This window comes from Geotrypetes seraphini, chromosome 2 (genome assembly GCF_902459505.1).
Source record: "Geotrypetes seraphini chromosome 2, aGeoSer1.1, whole genome shotgun sequence".
Lineage (NCBI taxonomy): Eukaryota > Metazoa > Chordata > Amphibia > Gymnophiona > Dermophiidae > Geotrypetes > Geotrypetes seraphini.
Genome location: NC_047085.1, coordinates 204,784,994 through 204,801,458, shown reverse-complemented (window position 1 = coordinate 204,801,458; position 16,465 = coordinate 204,784,994). Strand labels below are relative to the sequence as shown.

Genomic DNA, 16,465 nt, shown 5'->3' with positions numbered 1-16,465 from the left:
CCTATGACCAAAAATTCTCCTTTCTTCTATTCCCCGTGTACACAACCATCTCTTTCCCTCCCTTCCTCTCTCCCAAGTCCATGCCTTCTGTGTCCAAAAACCCATTCCCTCCCCCACCTCAGCATCTCTTTCCCTCCCTTCCTCTCTCCCAAGTCCATGCCTTCTGTGTCCAAAAACCCATCCCCTCCCCCACCTCAGCATCTCTTTCCCTCCCTTCCTCTCTCCCAAGTCCATGCCTTCTGTGTCCAAAAACCCATTCCCTCCCCCACCTCAGCATCTCTTTCCCTCCCTTCCTCTCTCCCAAGTTCATGCCTTGTGTCCAAAACGCACTCCCTCCCCCCTTTTGTGTTCCGCGTTTGCCTCCCAGCCCATCTTTGCAACTTTCTCAGCAAAACGAAGCTCAAGCCGCGAGGCTTGTCTTCTGTTTCCTGCCCGGAGCTGACAGGGGGCCCGGGCTCCCCCAGGGTCCTAGGCCACAGTCTAGGGGGAGGAGCGGTCCGCCCCACGTGGACAGGAGAGAGCTGGACGGGGGACCCGCGGAGTTCAATACATCTCTAGCCGCGAGGCTCGTCTTCTGTTCCTGCCTGCCCTGCCGCTCACATATAGCCGATCGCAAGTGTTCCCCGATGTCAGCGCTGACGTCGGAGGGAGAGCTTAAGCAAAGCCTGCCCTCCGACGTCAGCGCTGACGTCGGAGAATACTTCCGGTGCGCGGCAGGGCAGGCAGGAACAGAAGACGAGCCTCGCGGCTCAAGATGTATTGAACTCCGCGGGTCCCCCGTCCAGCTCTCTCCTGTCCACGTGGGGCGGACCGCCCCTCCCCCTAGACTGTGGCCTAGGACCCTGGGGGAGCCCGGGCCCCCTGTCAGCTCCGGGCAGGAAACAGAAGACAAGCCTCGCGGCTTGAGCTTCGTTTTGCTGAGAAAGTTGCAAAGATGGGCTGGGAGGCAAACGCGGAACACAAAAGGGGGGAGGGAGTGCGTTTTGGACAAGGCATGAACTTGGGAGAGAGGAAGGGAGGGAAAGAGATGCTGAGGTGGGGGAGAGTACGCCCAGAGCTAAAAGGAGCATTTCAGGAGTGTCGAGGGCGGGATTTGGGTGGGCCGTGCCACCGAGTCCCTCCTTCCGATGTAATTTCCAACCTAAGTTACATCGGAAGGAGGGACTCGGCAACAAGAAGGTTCCGGTCCGAGCAGCCCTGTGTCACACATGCAGGAAGCTTCCATTCCAGCAGGCTGGTATGCCCACCCCAGGAGGCGCGAAGGGGTCAACCGAGAAGTCACACTCGCAGGTTTGTTTTTCCCATCTACCATCGGGAGGGAGAGTGCAAGGTTGGAGGGGCTGTTGCACTGGCAATAGGGAGGGGGGGCTAGCTGCTCAGGCACCCGCGATGGAGAGATGGGGCTGCTGGACGTGCGATCGTGCTGAGGAGGACACAGAGGCAACTTGTGGCAGATACTTCACTTGGGGGACAAGGCCATTCGCTCCATGGGGAGGTGAATGGGCTTGTACCCGCAGCAACCGGGCCCCCCCCCCCTCCCGGTTCCTGTGGGTTTGTTTGTTCTTTGATTTTTTTGCTGTCCGCCATCTGGAGAGAGGGTGCAAGGTTGGGGGGCTGTTGCACAGGTGATAGGGAGGGGGCTGATCCTGCATCCGCGAAGGGGGGAGGGAGTTGCTTGGGCTGCTGGACGTGGACCGGCTGGAGCTGAAGGGAAGGGAGATAGTTGCTGGATCTAGTTTGGGGTTGGGGGGAAGGGAAACAGGTGCTGGGCCCATATGGTGGGTGGAGTGGAGCTGGAGAGAAGGGAGAGGTGCCAGACCCACACCTAGGCGCTGAAGGGAAGGGATAGAGGTGTTGGACCCATGGGAAGGGGGCTAGAGGAAAGGGAGAGAGAGGTGCAGGACCTGCAGGGAGGAAGAGAAAAGGAAAGGGAAAGAAGGGGATGAAGGAAGAATGAGTGAAATATTGAACATAGTGGAGGGAGGGAGGATGTGAGAGACATATTGGTGTAAGGGAGTAAGAGAAGGGAAAAGCTGGACACGGATATATATAAAAAGAGGGAGCATAGGAACAGGGACAAAAAGGGGAATGCTGAATCTGCATGGGGGAGGTATATGGATACAGAGGGGTAATGCTAGATATGGGAGGGTATATGGACACAGAGAGAAAGAAGATGGCTAGACATGGGGGAGAATAAGAACACAGAAGGAAGATGCTGGACAGGCGGGGCATTGAGATATAGAGGAGTGATACTGTACACAGGAGAAGGGGATCATAGAATGGTGAGATGATGAAGGCAGGGAGATGGGCAAAGGGGAAATACTAGAAAGGGAAATATAGGAGACAGAGAAGGGATGCTTGCTGAACATGGGAGAAAAATATGTACAGAGATGGAAGATGAATGGTGAGCATAGAGAAAGAAGACATGTCAAATGGTCAGGAGACCCTAGCAAGTGAGTTAAGAGTAGACAGATGGAAACAGAAACCAGAGCTTGAGATCAATGTAATGTGAAAAATAAAATAACCAGACAACAAAAGGTAGAAAAAATATTATTTTCTATTTTGTGATTAGAATATATCAGATTTGAAATAGTATCCTGCTAGAGCTGGTGTTAGACATAACTGGGGACTGCAAAGCCCAGGCTGTTCTGTTTTAGCTTCCAGCTGGCTTAGGGCTCTCTGTAACTGGGGTAGTTGCCCTCTCCTGTCATGTGTGATGTAGGTATTCTGTTAGTATGATTTTTTTCTGTGTAGCATTCTGTAATAATTTGTCTTATTCTGTTTTCTTCATAGGGAGGGGATCAGGGGATAGTTATGAAGGGGAGGGGAGACAGTTTTGTTGGTCCTTGCTCTGTAGTAATTATGTTTATAAAATGACAATTTTACAGAATATTGTATCGCTTTATACTTCAATAAAATAAGTTCAATATAAAATCATAATTCGAGGCTTATGCAGATGAGATCAGATGGTTTGCGGGGGTGGGGCAGAGATGGGGACTGAGTTTGTGGGGATGGGGCAGGGACAGAGACCGAGCTCGCGGAGATGGGGACAGATTTTTCCCTTCATTCTCTAGTTTGCATTTCAAAAATAGGCTTGAATAAGAGATTTTTTAAATCATTTTCAGTTTGGGTGTAGATTAGATCTGCTTTTAACACATTTGTTTGGTGGAAAGGCTGACTTTACTGCCAAAACAGCCTGGCTTATATATATATATTTTAACCCAAATATATATAATAATTGAAGGAATCCCTATTAACTCCCTTACCTTTTTATCATAAAAATTCTACAAAAAATTATCACATATTTGCTTTGCTGTATTTTTTCTTTACATTTCCTGTGCTTTTGTTAATTAAAAGTCAGACCTAAATCATTTTTTTAATGAAGATGTTACTGTTCAGCTTCCTAGTCCCTGTGGTGGGGAGGAGGAGGGAGATGAACAGTAACACCTAGGGGCTTTTGTGCCTCACATAGGAAGTTGAAACATTGGGTTTCCTCGTCTGGGATTCTGTAGAAAATGGAGGCAGTCGTCTTTGCAGTAGAGAGATTAACTCTTGTTGTCCAGAAGCCTGGCATTCATGCGAAATGGGTGGATGAGAGTTACAGAAAGTTTAACATGTCACCCGAACACTAAAGCGCTCAAGATAAGTTACATCCCCAGGCAGTTCCTGGTGTGCTGGTGATGTGTGCAGGGAATATTTTCTTGGTCCGGGTAGAGAGGGGGAGGGAATGGCTGTTTCCTCTCCTTGCCTTGCCTCTCCTCTGTCAGGCAGGAGTTGCTGACTAAACACTTCTGTTAGCTGGCAGTTGGCGCAGCCTGCGGATTGGGGAGGGGGAGGGACGCTGCTGTTCCGACAGAAACTTTTTTTTTTTTAAATCACCTGAAGGGCGTGTGCTGCTGCTTCTTTTTTTTTTTTTTTTTAAACTAATAAAACGAATGTGGATTCCTTTCTTTCCTTGAAAGGTTCGGGATGCTAGGGTGGGGACCTTTCCGCTAGCACCGGGAGTGCAGCGGTTGTGAGATGTCTTCCTTTTGCCGCCCTTTCTCCTCTACCTGCGAGCCGTAGGCTCCACGGCTGTTTTCCGCCCTTTGTCAGCCTGAAGGGTTGTGTTTGGAGCCCGGGTGCGCGAGCGCCGTGTGAACAGTTCTCTTCGCGAGGCGGGTTACACAATGGTCCTTTCTCACAGGACAATTCATTCTTCTCTCCTCCCCACCCCCTCCATACTCGTCTGAGCAGCCGGTTGGGAGTTTCATAACTTGGCAGAGGAGGAAGATACCGGAGTGGATCTGCCAAACCTGCCAGGACTATTGCTGTTAGCAATCCTGGAAAAAAAATAATGACAAGGATATTTTTTAAAGAATATCAAATGTTGAATGGATTAATCGTAATAGCTGCTTCTTACAACTTTCCAAAATGTATACCCCGCCTCTAAACTTTAGGAATATAACGTTTTTGGGCACAGGGCCAAATAAACCGCAGCAGTAGGATGTCTGCTGGCCCAACAAAATGGAGTGGGATGGTTACTAACTCTGCCTGGCTTGGCACCACAGCCTATCTGTTATTCTGTATCCCATTTGCTGGATTTGTGGGAGGCATCCAGAACCAGGTTGATTGCCTCCTTAAGCTAGTGTGCTGTGTTATCTGGGGGAGCAGAGTGCCAACTCAAATATTTTTTTGAACATGAGTGCCATAGGTGCCACAGATTGTCATCCTTGTCTTAAGAGAATCCCAGATAAATTAAGGAGGTAGGCAACATGAACCAAGACTCTTGACTTTTTAATAAAATAAATATAATAGTTGCATATTTTTAGTTGATAAATTAATTTTTTGAATTTAAAAGTCATTTTGTAATCCTTCCCTTGGGGCACTATCTTCAAATGGGGCAGTTTGTCTGTACCATGACAGTAATGAACATCACACCCAAGTCAGTGGATGTGGAGTATGATCTTAGTCTCTCAAATTTACTGTTTTTTGCTTGCCAAAGTGAGCTTCCTTGTGGAGTTCATATGATTTACCTATAAGCAACATAGCATGGTGTGCTTCAAAAGTCTGCAACACCTAAAATAATGGAAATTATTTCTGTATCTTTGATGCTTTTTCTTTGTCTCCAGCTGCATTTCTTGGTACTTGAGGATTTACTCTCTCCACACAATTCCCAGAAAAATTACTTGACTTGCCTACTATCAATGCAGTTTATTCTCTTTTCTCCTTCATCACTGGGTCTGGTTTTGAATCCATCTTTTTATCTATGGCAGTTCTCACAAACTGTGTGCTACGGCATAATGGTCTGCCCCAAGGAGATTCCAGTTGTGCCAAAAGAGATTCCAGAATTTTACTTAATTTTAAAAAGTACCTTCATACGTATGCACTAGAATAGATGACATGTACATTGCATACGCCAGAGTCTGTCAATGTTATGAGCATCTATGTGCATAAGGATACAACCGCCCAGACAAGCATCATTCTTTGATGTGTTGGTCCTTGAAAATTAATAGCAAGGTTTTGTTACCGTTTGGATCTTCTTATCTTTGCAAACTTGCATTTTTAGCTCTGACAGAAATTAAATTGAAAGAAAGAGAGCAACTGCAGATGGTAGATGATGAAATGCATGTTTGCTTGTCGACTATCGAGCCGCATTTTGAATTAATTTGCAAACAAAAACAAGCACATCCATCGCATTGATTAGCAATTCTATTCTATCTACTTTAGTTTCACCGTTGTTGCAATTAACCCATACATAGCTTAAAGAACTTTAAAATAAATAACTCTCAAAATTTTTAATTTTTTGTTGGTTTTGCAATTTTATAATTTTAATTATAATGTGCCGTGAAAAACATTAATTATAACATGCTGTTTAGTGTGCCGAAGCTAAAAAAAAGTTTGAGAGACACTGATCTATGGAAATGGGAATGTCCAAAGTGATAATGAGCTGAGGAGGTTATGATGACCGTGCTTTTCCAAGACATTAATGTATTTACAAAATTCCCTAAAGGTGAGACACACCCCTTTATTGGGCTAGCTATGAGATTTTTCATGAGATGCTTGTTTCCAGCTTTTTATTTATTTTTACAGAATCCACAGCTGTCTACCATTTTTTTTTTTTTCTATTCTTGCTGTGAACCATTTATTTGTAAACTGCTGTCCTGTGCTGCAGGAATCAATCCCTCATCATTAGGTTTCAATTCACCTCTCCTTAACCATTCATGTTTCTGGTTTTGATCAACAAATGCTCCTAGAGTAACACTTTATATTTCCCACTTGTTTTTCCTTATTTACTGATCTAATTCTTTGAAGAATTTATTTCCTTTTTGTACATTGTGTTGCCTGAATACTTGTCCAAGTTTAAATGATGGAGGCAGAATCTGGAGATTTACTTTTTATCATCTTTAGAGTATTTGCATCTGATGATGTTGTTAGGTAAGCCTAGAGGCCTATGATAATCGCTCTGTAGATATAGCCTGTATCCATGAGGCCTGTTCCTTGGTACATATGAATTCTTATAAATGACCATGCAGGCACAGAGGAGTTTTCTTATTCATAATCTCTTTCCTTATCTAAGGCTGCACTATTCTGTAGGTGTTATCCCCTCCTACCAGCAGATGCAGCTAGACAAAAAGCTAGGCTTTTCCAGTGAACTCACCAATATAACCTGCTTGCGTTCTAGGAAAGTTCTAGTATTTTTCTCTACCTCCTAGCAGATAGTAGGCTGGTCCCAGGCCTAGCTCCCCTCTGCTGGCTGAGGCTGCATAGCGAGCTGAAGCCTAATGTCGCTCCCACTTTACCCAGTTTATGGACCAGACCTGGTCAGATACAGAGCTTTGCTCTGCTTCTCCCAGTTGTGTTTTTTGCATCCACTGGGCGAGATGTTTGGTTTTGCGCCACCCATTGTTACCTGTCTGTTGAGTGTTTCTCCCACGGGCTCCCTCTGCAGCTTCTAGGCATTAATTATTTTTTTTTTTAAAGTGCAAACCTGGCTTTGTTTTTAAATTTGAAAGGCACAAACAAAAAAAAACTCCCGAGCACTCCTGCAGAGAGCAAGGAGACATGGAAACGCCAGAGCCCTGGGCTAAAGTAAGCCAGTTTGAGGCAGTTTTCATGCACCAACAATATGGCTGTGTATGCCTGTCAGCAAACACTGTCCAGATTTCAAGAGCCAGCAGCTCTCTTGCTTTGTCCCTCTTGTGAAGGGCCATTTCTAACCAGAAACAGTTGTGTTGTGTGTCTGGGGGGCTGCTGGTGTGATTTCCTCTTTCTCCAGTTAAAGCATTGGGATCTGCGGACTTTACCGAGGCCTTTCTCTGCTTTTGTGTACTTGATTGCTATTTCCAGTTTCAGGCTCTGCCTGTAGGGCTGATCATGGTGGTGCTGGTGGCGGTAGCAGCAACCTATTTGAGGTCAACTCGGAGATGGAGTCCAAGGAGGCCACTACTCAGGTCTTTGCTTTCTTGGAGGAGCTGGGCTAGGTGGTGAATTGTCTGAAGAGTCACTGCTTGGGAGTTCATTTCAGTACACCTAGAGGATAATTTTCCTCCCAGAAGACTGAGGGGCAAAGCTAAATGCTCAAACACAGATTCTGCAAGCTATCAACTCTATGTACAGCTCTCGGGCTCTATGGCAGTTGTAGTGGTTAATGGGGCTTGGATCTGCTCTTATGGCAGATGTATGCTAGAACGTTCCCAGAGCACCAGCAGGTTATACTAGTCAGTTCATTGGAAAAGCCTAGCCTTTTCTCTACTTCTGCCTTGCTGTGCCGTATGCTTGGAACAAGCTACCCGAATTCCTAAGGCGGCTCCGTCTCTGGCAGTGTTCAAGGCCCAATGTTCGAGCCTACCTTTCACCTAACCCATCCCCAACCCTGTATATCATGTCTGTCCAAATTAGATAGTAAGCTCTTCCAAACAGGGGACTGTCTATTAAATATAAAAATGTATAGTGCTGTGTATGCCCTTCAGCGCTCTATAAGTGATAAATTGATTTATTTCGATTTCTAGCTTGTCCTCCCCGAAGCTCAGAACGGGCTACATCAGGACATTCACAATGCAGACATTATACAAAAGCGGGGACATGACAGGTCTTAGGGAAGTGGGTACGACGGGAGAAAATTGTTGAAATTTCACAGAGACTAAGTTTGATACATTAAATACAGGGGCACAAAGACGGGTTACAGAAAGGGGGAGGCAGTCTGTTTAGACGAAAAGTATGGTCTTCACTGCTCTTCGAAAAGTAGTAGTACTTTCATCTGCTAGTAGAAGGGGATAATGCCCACTAAAGGAAAGGAAATTGTTAGGTAAGACATGCTTCCTCTAAAATGATTTGCCAGTGGCGCTTAGTGTATATATTTTTAAGAACATAAGCAATGCCTCTGCTGGGTCAGACCTGAGGTCCATCGTGCCCAGCAGCCCGCTCACGCGGCAGCCCCAACAGGTCCAGGACCTGTGCAGTAATCCTCTATCTATACCCCTCTATCCCCTTTTCCAGCAGGAAATTATCCAATCCTTTCTTGAACCCCAGTACCGTACTCTGCCCTATTACGTTCTCTGGAAGCACATTCCAGGTGTCCACCACACGTTGGGTAAAGAAGAACTTCCTAGCATTCGTTTTGAATCTGTCCCCTTTCAACTTTTCCAAATGCCCTCTCCGCTCTCTCTATGCCCTTCATGATCTTGTAAGTCTCTATCATATCCCCTCTAAGTCTGCTCTTCTCCAGGGAAAAGAGTCCCAGTTTCTCCAATCTCTCAGCATATGAAAGGTTTTCCATACCTTTTATCAGACGTGTCGCTCTCCTCTGAACCCTCTTGAGTAACGCCATATCCTTAAGGTATGGCGACCAATATTGGACACAGTACTCCAGATGTGGACGCACCATCACCCGATACAACGGCAGGAGAACTTCTTTCGTTCTGGTAGTAATACTCTTCTTGATTATACCTAGCATTCTATTCACTCTCTTAGCGGCCGCTGCGCACTTTAATGTCAGCTTCATTGTCATGTCCACCATTACCCCTAAGTCCCTTTCTTGGGTACTCTCCTTCAATAACATCCCTCCCATCGTATAGCTGTACCTCGGGTTTCTGCTTCCCACATGTAGTACTTTACATTTCTCAACATTGAACTTCATCTGCCATCTCATCGCCCATTCCCCTAGTTTGTTCAAGTCCCTTTGCAGTTCTTCGCAGTCCTCTTTAGTCTGAGCTCCACTAAATAGTTTGGTGCCCGCAAATTTTATTATCTCGCACTTCGTCCCTGTTTCTAGATCATTTATAAATATATTAAATAGCAGCGGTCCGTACACCGAGCCCTGCAGAATACCACTCGTGACCCTCCTCCAGTCCGAGTAGTGGCCCTTCACTTCTACCCTCTGTTTCCTACCCAGCAACCAGTTTCTGATCCATCTATAGAAAGAATTAATAGAGTTGCCGTTTTGCTTTTAATGTACAGCATCTTTGAACCAGAAAGTCATGGGTGGCACTATGAATCTTAAATATTATTTTATCTAAAATGTTCAGACTTAAATTTGAACAAGAACGTGCGCTGGTAGGGCTAGTCTCAGTTAGGGTGCTGATCTTAGACCAGAGGGCCGCCGTGTGAGCGAACTGCTGGGCATGATGGACCACTGGTCTGACTCAGCAGTGGCAATTCTTATGTTCTTATGTTCTAGATGCAAATCGAGTAAGCTGCTTTAGCCATAATAAATGAATTTCAGAAAGCTCAGTCTAGAGCCCAGCTGAAACCAGGATCTTTGATTTCTGGTGAAACTGATTCATTGCCCAAAATTGCCCGCTATGTTTTGGCAGAAAACAAATCTGCCCCCCCCCCCCTCATCCCCTCCTTAGCCTACCTAATCATTGATGGATTGTGGCTGCAGAAGTTTCCTCTTACGCCTGCCTGTGCTGGTTCAAATCTCAAAATGACTGCTGGGATCTCCCGTAGCAATCTTGAGGGGTCGCTAGTGGAAGTCTTCCTAGTCATTTCTTCTGAGCAGTGATATCGGGTAAGGAACAAGTGAGGTTTGTTCCTGCCCTTGAGCAGGTCACTAGACCATTTGGAGGTTTCTTCATGTGGGCCCAGGGAGGAGACTACGTGAGGTCAGGCAGGATGGGGAGGCAGAGAATGACTGCGGGGAGTGGGAGGAATTTTTGCTTTCAGCTGAAAATGCACTGGCAGTTTCAGTCAAAACCTAACATTGAAATTGTCAGCCTTTAGCTCAGTCTTTAAATTCAGGACATCGTGGTGAAAGCTTGCAGTAGCAGGTCCAACCAGAATTGCCAGCCCTATTCATGAGCTCTCTGCTCTGTTATACGGGGTGATTGGTGTAGTCGCGGCGCGCTTCACTGCAAGCCTGCCCTACCTGTCTGTTTCACCTCTCTCCCTGTCTTGTAATAGAGAACATATATATGGCGAGGCTTTAGTGTGCTGTGTACCTGCCATTGGTATTCCCTTACTAGAATTTTGACATCAGGGCCAAGAACTCCCTTGCCATTGTGTGAACAGAACAATTTAGGAAGCATAAGTCACATTTCTTTGTGCAGTTATTTATATTCCCATCCTAGACGTGAGAGAGTCAAAACTAGCAATGTCAGTGACATACATACAGTATTGATATAGACTAGGTGGATAATACTTGGAGATGCCATATATTTAAACTAGATTTGGGAGGAGATTTGGGAGGAGGTGCAGAATGGTAGAGCCAGATGAGAAATTTTGGTTTGTGTAGCATCTGTACTCAGTTTTCTGGGTTTGAGATCCAGAAAAGGGGTTTGCGCAGAAGTTAACCCTCAGACAACTTTGTGAAAGATGCCAGCACAGAGTATTTTAACATGAATGATAATGAGGTTATTAACTATTTGGATAGGTGAACATTGAGCATGGAGTGCGCCGTTGAAGTCCACGCCCATCGAAGCCCTGAAGCAGCCGAGTGGTGAAAACGGTAGGCCATCGTTGGCGAGGGATGACCGGTTGTTTGCTTCACCATTGCCGGGCAGGAATTAAAAATAAGTGCATTGGCCTTTAAAGTCATTGAGATTGCATTGTATTTGTTTGTGTCTAACTGACTTGAAGTTTGTGTATAATGGACTCTGTTATTGCAATGCACTGATACGTGCATCTTATACACCCTCTGCTTACTCTATAAGTGACGCACACAGCAGTTGTACATAAGATTTTGAAAAATTGTGTTTGCTCTATGGGAATTTTTCAGTGATTTCAGATTCCATAAATAGTGGGGTTCCCCAGGGGTCTGTGCTGCTTTTTAACATATTTATCAATGATCTTGAAATGGGAACAGCTAGTGAGATAATTAAATTGCTGATGACACAAAGTTGTTAAAACACAGGAGGATTGTGAAAAATTGAAAGAGGGTCTTGTGAGACTTGGAGTCTCTGGTTTCTATGTTCCTCTGTCGTCTCTGGGTGCAGTGTTTCCTTGTATCCAGAATATTTTACCATTCCTTCCTTTGTGCAGCAACAACACCCCCCCTCCCCCCACAATCCCACACCAAGCTTCCTCTTTCTGCGTCTTGTCCGGAACCTTCCCCATATTCCTTCCCTTGTGTTGCATTTCTTCTCTATAATCTTTTTCTCCCCTCCCCATCCCCAAATCTAACATCTCCTCCATTTCCCTACTTTCCTACGTCCTGGGCGCTTGGAATTCTCTTCCTGAGGATGTTGTGGTGGAGACTACTCTTCGGGGTTTCAAGCACAAATTGGATATACACCTTTTTGCAAATCATATTGAGGGATACGGTAATTTCAGGTTTTCATAATAGACAACCTAAATGGGCCGCCGCTAGGTCACATTTCCCTGTCAGTCACCTACCTCTCCTCCCCTCCTTTAGCTTTTCTCCAGATCTTCCTGTCCCTACAGTAGATTTCCAAGACCAGCAGCAGCGGGCCTTCCCGGTTTTCACAGGGGGAAGCCAGCAGACATCTCTACTGCTGCTGCTGTTTGCACCAGATCATCTGAAGACATGCAGTGGCCAAACATCCTCAGATGGAACCTTTCCAGCCACATGTATGCAGCTACAGTCCTGCATCTTAGGACACAAACTTCCTGTGTTCCTTGAGGCTGAGATGCTATAGATTTGTTGGCGCGTAAGCAACGAGAGAGGTCCTGTGCTGCATTCTGAAGATGACTTCCGCTGCCGTCTTCAGTTGAACCCTACGGTGAAAATTGGGCACCTCTGTGGCCCACTCAGGAGGGCTCTGACTGTGGACTGGGTTCTGCCATTTGAGTATCGCTGTTCTATAGAATAGTCTCCTTAGCAGTTGCTCTGTCATGGAATTGTCCTTTAGCAATTTGATGTTAAGGTTTCTAGACAGAGGGCCAGCTTTTTGACGTGTGTAGTTTATGTGATTGTGCAGAGTTCCATGCTGGTGCTGCCTCCATGTTCTATCACATCATGTGGCACAAAGGCAAAATAGAGGAAGGGTTGACGGAATACAGGCATTTCCCAGGTTAAGAATGAGTTATGTTTTTTTAAAGTTGTTCTTAAGTCGGATTTGTATATAACTTAGAACTTGTAGATTTTAAGATTCTTGCTGCTTACCTCTGTTCCCAGCTGACAAAAGGGCCAACTCTCCCTACCAGTGTTCAGTCTAAGGTACAGCATGCACAACCACACACTGTAGCAGGCATCATTCCTGAATCTGCTACAGGAGGTGTAGGAGCCTTTACCTCTGGAAATACTGTTGGTGAAATCAAATGAAGCTGCAACTGTGTTCTTAAGTATGAGTCGTACTTAAGTCAGGCGTCGGTAACTCTGGGACTGCCTGTAATGGCACTGGACAGAGAACTTGAGGGTGGAAAGGGGTTGCTCAGTTTCAAGAGAGAGAGAGAGAGTGTGTGTGTGTGTCCTTTCTGGGTCAGACCAATGGTCCATCGAGCCCAGTAGCCCGTTCTCACGGTGGCCAATCCAGGTCACTAGTACCTGGCCAAAACCCAAGGAGTAGCAATATTCCATGCTACCAATCCAGGACAAGCAGTGGCCTCCCCCATGTCTTTCTCAATAACAGACTATGGACTTTTCCTCCAAGAACTTGTCCAAAACCGTTCTTTGAAAGGCACCTGTTAAGCCTAGAGCCAGTCCTGTTCATATACAGCTTCTTTTGTTTCCAGGAAAAGGATTGGTCCCTTACAAAAAGCTCCCTTGAAGTTATCCCTGTAAAAATCTGACAAGGCTGACTGGCTTGTGAGCTATCTAAAGTTTTCAAGTCTGCCTTTATAGTTAGACTTGCGCTTTGAGAAACATAGGCTGAAAGGTGAGAGAGCAGGCCTCATTCTGCAGAGATTATGTTGGTCTTAAACTAGAAGAGCCCTATATTTACTTTTACTCTGACAAAATACTGGGACCTATAGAGAACTGTAAAATCAATGGTACTCCTTGCCAGCAGGGTGCAAGACAGTACATGTATATAATACAAACCTTTTTGTTTCCTGAAGCTAAAATCCATATTAGGCATATGTTCTTAGGTGTCAGCTCTAAAAACATAAAAACAGCCATACAGAGTCAGACCAGTGGTCCATCTAGCCCAATTTCCTGTTTCCAACAGTGTCCAATCCAGGTCCCAGTACCTAGTAGAACTCCAAATAGTAGCAACATTCCATGCTACCAATCCAGGGCACGCAGTGACTTTCCCCATGTCTGTCTCAATAGCAGACCATGGACTTTTCCTCCGGGAACTTGCCCAAATCTTTCTTAAACCCAGCTACGCTAAGCACTGTAACTACATCCTCTGGCAATGAGTTATAGAGCTTAACTATTTGAGTATTCCCATGTAATTTCATTGTGTCCCCTGGTTTTTGTATTTTTGAAAGGGTGAAAAATTTATTCACTCTTACCTGTTGTACTTCTATTCAGGATTTTGTAGACCTTAATCATATCCCCCCTTAACCATATCTTTTCTATAGTGAAGGACCACAGCCTCTTTAGTCTTTCCTCATACAAGAGGAGTTCCATCCCCTTTATCATTTTGGTCGCTCTTTGAACCCTAATTCCACAATTTTTTTTTTAGATACGGCGTGCGCAGTTATCAAGATGAAGATGCACCATAGAGTGATAGAAAGGCATTATAATAATCTTGTTCTTATTTATCATCCTTTTCCTAATAATTCCTAGCATCCTTTGTTTTGTTTTGGGCAGATACTGTCTTCAATTACACCCAGATTTTTTTTCTTGGGTGTTGACTCCTAAGGTGGATCCTAGCATAAAGAAAGTAACTGATTTGGATTATTCTTCTCCAAGTGCATTATTTTGCATTTGTCCACATTACATTTCATCTGCCATTTCATCTGTGTGTGCTTAAACATCCCCAGTAGAGAATGACATGGGGACTGTTTACTGCGGTAAACCGTGGTCACCACAGTAAATCCGCAGGAATGGAGACATTTGCAACTTATTTACCGCAGGAATGGGAACAAGACCTTTTACCGCCCCGTGGGAGCGATGAAAAGTCTTGCTCCTGTGTTAAAAAATTGTGCCTGTGTCAGACTCGGCATCTCATCCCCAGCTCCTCTTGCGCCTATTTTACTTTCAGGAGCCAGCCATACCACGATGAAGATAGAAGGAACCCAAAACCAAAGTCTGAGACTAATGTGATTTGAAGAATAAAATTACCAGACAACAAAAAGTAGAAAAAAATTAATTTATTTTATATTTTGTGATTAGAATATTTCAGATCTGAAATATGTATCCTGCTAGAGCTGGTATTACAAAATGAATCTTTAATGTAAACCACTTGCATCCCATGTACTGACTAAACGTATCTTTATTGTAAACCGTTTCTATCCCATGTACTGTCAAATGTATCTTTATTGTAAACTGCTTTGAACTTCACGGTATAGCAGTATATAAGAAATAAATTATTATTATAACTGGGGACGCAAAGCCCAGGCTGTGCTTCTTTAGCTTCCAGCTGGCTTAGGGCTCTCTCTCTGACCAGGGGGCAGTTGCCCTAGTTGCATTCTGTAGTAATTTGGTTTGTTCAGTTTTCACAATAGTGGAGGGGATATTTGTGAAAGGGAGGGGAGACAGGGGTTTGGTTGATCCTTGCTCTATATTATTTGTGTTTATAAAATGACAATTATACAGAATATTGTCTCTTTTTATACTTTAATAAAATAAGTTCAGTATAAAATCATAACTATTCGAGGCTTGTGTGGATGGGATCTGACAGTTTGCAGGGCGGGGACGGGAGACTGAGCTCGCGGGGATGGGGCTGGGACGGGACAGGGATAGGGACAAGCTCACAGGGACAGGGTGGGAACAGTGATAGATTTTTTTTCCCGTGTCATTCTCTAATCCCCATCACCGTGTGCAGGGAGGTGTAATTTATATTGTGTTTTAGGATACCCCCACCCCAATCATTTGCTCCTATGGGTATGCTTCTTACTTTGGTTCACTACATGCTGTTGTATTGTGCACTCAAATGGTTATGTGCATGTTAATTAACAGGTAATTTAATGCAAATCAAGCAGCTAATTTAATGTGTGCTAAATAAGCTAATATGCACTACATGTTTTAAAACTTTGTATTAGTGATGCAAAACCAAACCAAATGTTCAGCCTCAAAACGTTTCCTTTTTCCATGAACTCAGCAAAAACTATACTACTTAATATAATGCAGAAAGGATGTGTGTTTTGTATACATGGGTTGCAAAATAATTGTTAAATCATCTGTGAAAAAGGATTATTTGTTACTAGATTGGAGGTATGTTGACCTTCTTAGCCTCAAGAGCCTGCCTGCCATTTGCAACCAGCAGTTCCTCACTTCTAAAGCGCCTCAATCTCCACACACTGAACGAATGCAAGAGTTAACACTCCTGAGTCCAGAATTACTCAGCCGCCCCTTGCCCTGCCTGCCTCGTACTGGTTGAAAAGGTACCTCTGTTTGTTCTGCAAACACTGGGTGCAGTTTGTTTCCAAGGTGACTATGATTCTTCTGCTGCTGTACAGCTAAAAAAAAAAAAAAGAGAAGTTAAACACCTGAGAGCATCCTGCTAGGGCATGGGGGAAGGGAGGGAGAGAGTCTTTTAGATTTTTGCCAACTGCTAGTGGAGGAGAGAAGGATGCTTTTCCTTTGGTTAAAATGCGACTACTGCAGGGAAAATAAGATGATGCAAAAGAGCCCCCGCCAATACAACTCCTTTCTAAGGGAGATATTTACTTAAAATATTTTTTTCTCATATTGTGGTTAATGAAAAATGCATACTTTTAAAAAAAAAAAAAATCTAAGCTGCCTCCTTGCCGATAGATTAACATGATTCCAAAATAGCAGTGTTTGAAACGTTCAGTTAAAATGTGTGCGGGAAGGACTTGGCAGCAGTGGTAGGGGCTGGACTGGGGGGGGAGGGGAGGGGGGTTCCCTCACTTGCACCTTTTCATTACCTGCACAGCCGAGGCTCCCCAAGAATAGCTGTCGAAGTCCTAAGCAAAGTGAACCCCCCAACCCCCAACGTTGCTTTTAATATAG

General features: G+C 44.8%; 1 protein-coding gene across 11 annotated transcripts in view; it reads left to right on the top strand.

The window, feature by feature from the left end:
• The window catches only part of RREB1 (ras responsive element binding protein 1), a 305,141-nt gene that overhangs the window by 68,872 nt on the left and 219,804 nt on the right, over positions 1 to 16,465 (top strand). Inside the window, exon 1 of one of the 11 annotated variants that reach the window (XM_033934752.1) lies at positions 1,246 to 1,290. The exons of 8 other annotated variants lie outside the window; for them this stretch is intronic. The gene's annotated coding sequence lies outside the window, so the exon portion shown is untranslated. Of the gene's footprint in view, positions 1 to 1,245; positions 1,291 to 3,923; positions 4,746 to 16,465 lie in introns of those variants that run through there. 2 more of the 11 variants (XM_033934747.1, XM_033934746.1) reach the window with 2 other exon arrangements.